The sequence below is a fragment of the Cavia porcellus genome, unplaced genomic scaffold, assembly GCF_034190915.1.
Source record: "Cavia porcellus strain 051 isolate PalLab524CR breed Dunkin Hartley unplaced genomic scaffold, mCavPor4.1 scaffold_23, whole genome shotgun sequence".
NCBI lineage: Eukaryota > Metazoa > Chordata > Mammalia > Rodentia > Caviidae > Cavia > Cavia porcellus.
This window is the reverse complement of record NW_026947506.1, coordinates 4,626,374-4,629,140: the sequence shown is the minus strand read 5'-3', so window position 1 is coordinate 4,629,140 and position 2,767 is coordinate 4,626,374. Positions and strand designations below refer to the sequence as shown.

The 2,767-nt window shown below is 55.9% G+C and overlaps 1 long non-coding RNA gene across 1 annotated transcript; it reads right to left on the bottom strand.

Moving 5' to 3' along the window:
* Positions 1-1,020: 1,020 nt before the first annotated feature.
* Positions 1,021-2,382, bottom strand: LOC134472305 (uncharacterized). Its single transcript, XR_010042147.1, has 2 exons — positions 2,231-2,382; positions 1,021-1,718 (listed from the first exon to the last, which is right to left on the bottom strand). It is a non-coding gene; the product is annotated as an uncharacterized LOC134472305 (long non-coding RNA).
* Between the last annotated feature and the right edge of the window lie 385 nt (positions 2,383-2,767).

The window sequence follows — 2,767 nt, the reverse complement described above, 5'->3', positions numbered from 1 at the left end:
TGCACGAAGGCAGGACCAAGAAACAGAGGAGGGAATGGACCCGCTGCAGGAAACCGCAGCTCAGCACAGAGGAGAACGGAGGCTGGAAAGTCACAAAAGGAGAAACGGAGTTTTCCGATGTGGTGCAGACACACAGGGGAATGCTTCTCAGCGGTACAAAGGGAATCTGCAGCAGCATGCACGGGCTTAGAGGTCACAATACTAAGCGCGACACACGAGGTGGGGAAAGACACGCTTCCATGATTTCATTCACAAGCAGAACAGGAAACCTCTGTGCCTACAGAGGCAGAGGGGAGAAGGGAGGGGACCAGGGGGCAGGAGGGTGGGGAAGAGGCTGAGCTCGGGGACATCACCTAGCACGTACACAGCCGGCAGGAGCAGCAAGTTCTGTTTTTCTGTTGCACAGAGAGGTGATCACAGTTAGCAAGAGCACGTCACAAGAGCCGAAACAGCTGGAGGAGAGGCCTTGGAGTGCTCTCCTCACAAGTGACAAGCTGGTCCTCAGCCAGGGCTGGTAGAAGGTTCAGCCTGTTTTTCGTCCTTCTGCGGGAGGAGACGAGCCACAGACTCAAGTCCCCAAGGTGCTGGATGCTTGACACCTGGCAGGCCCAGAGTGAATGCCGCAGGACCCCTAAGGGCTGAGATTGAGGAGAGGCCAACACCCGCTGTGGTGTGGCAACCAGAAGGCTTAGAGGTGCTCCTTCTCAGGGCTCCCTTCCTCCCTCTTCTCAAAGACCCTCTGCTCTTAGAGGAGAAGAGATTCAAAGACTTCACGTCATGATTAAGTGAGTTTTGGTTGCCTGATCCTGAGGTTTATAACAAATAGTTGAAGCACATATTCATTATAATAATGGGTTTTATTGAAAATTTTCATGCATACAAAGTGTATCCCTAATCACGTCCTTCTGCCACCCAGTCTCCTTTCTGTAATCACCTGCCTTCTAATTTGTCAACTTTTTCTTCTCCGCTGTCTTGGTTACTTTTCTCTCATGGCCGGGACAAAATACCCAACACCCGAAATGAAGGAAGTAAAGGTTTATTTAGCTCACTGTTGGGGAGGTTTCAGTCCGTAATCAGCTGTCTCCTAGGCAGGGTGGCGTCGCTGAGGGGTAACACTTCAAGGTAGCAGCTAGCAAAAGACACAGGAGCAAACAGGTGGCAGAGAAGCATCTGTTTTGTTCCTCTGCATCCGGTGCATGGATTACCTGGGCGCCAAGTCTTTGGGTGAACTCGGCCTGTGGAAGGCAGAGCCCAGGGCAGGCGCCATGGAGGTCTGCTGGGGCCTTGCTGTGGGATCGAGAGTCTCTGCGGAGACCACAGTCCTGCACAAGCAAGGGTGACAGACATAGGACTCCCACAGCGCTAGCGGAGCTTGGTGCCTGCCCAGCCTCTCTAATCCAGCTGCGGCAGCCTCTCAGGGTCTCTGGCCCCAAGGTCCTGTGGTCTCCGGGCTTTGTGCTGGAGATGGCCAGGAAACCAGCAGAGGCGGACGTGAGGTCTGGGCTGGGAGTCCCAGCCGGCCGCATTCAGGGAACAGAGGACCAAGGCCTGGGAGCAGCTGGCGTGGTGGGCAGTCAGAGGGAGAAGAAAAGGACAATTTAAGGCTCATCGCTGTGACCACACTCTGCCTTCCCGGGTCTGCAGGGCCTCAGGCGAAGCACGGAAATTGCTTTGAAATTACTTCGGGCCGTATGCGCTGTGTTCTTTTAAGCACAAGCCTGCTTTGGGGAAAAAGAAATCACAGGAGTGGTAGATCTATAAAAGTTATAAAATAATCTGAAAGATTCCCTCAGAGATACAGGGACTGTCCGTGAATACCCGAGCCTGGTCCTCCTCTATTTCCAGGCCATTTCTGTTGCATAGCCACTCGGAGATTGGTGGCCTTCTCCCTGCTGTGGGGCTCGGCCCCTCCTGGGCCTCTACCGCCAAGTGGCTCCTGTCCCTGGGTCCTGTCCAGCCCAATGGGGACAGATGCAGATTTCCGGGCCTCTTGTCAGTGTCCCCACAGACCGGGCCACGGACTTTGCCTATTTAAGGGACATGCTCATTCCCATAGACAGGGACACAGATGTCAGCCTTCAGGAGAGCAGTGGCCAAGGAATTACACATGCGTGCGTGCACACATACGTGCACACACGCACACACATGCACACTCACTTTCCTGGATGTGGATCCCCACACCCGCCAGCACGGAAGAGTGAAGGGGACACAGTGATGACTGGGGTACCACCTTTGTCTCCTTGGTGTCTGTGGCTTCTCTCACTGCCAGCATGGAGATGGGGTGCTGCCCTTCACTGGACACCACCCCTTCCTTGGAAGGGAGCGGCCACGCAGGTCCTCGCATGGATTCCAACCTGGCTCCTGGGCAGGAGAAGGTGAGGGGGGAAAGGGGACCTTGGAAGATCAGGGTCACATGGGACTGGTGGTCCCTGGGAAGCAGGGAAGCAGGATGGCCATGTCTGAAACCCAAACCCAGCCTCAGTCAGGCTCAAGCACAGGCAGCCTCTTCTCCCCTCCCCGTGCCTGCTGCAAACCCCTGGCCTTGAGATGTCCTGATACCACCCACCCTGGCCTTCTCACTGCTGTTCCCTGAGCTCCCCCCACCCCACCCCTCCCGCAGCAGCCAGGATCTGCCCCGCCCAGCCATCCTCCAGCCCTCCCTCCACCCCTGCAGAAGTGCCCGAGCCTGGGCCATGGCCACCATGAGCTTTCGGTCCACCCTGAGCTCCTGGTCCCTCTGTATTCTAGTGCAGCAGCATCTCATGAT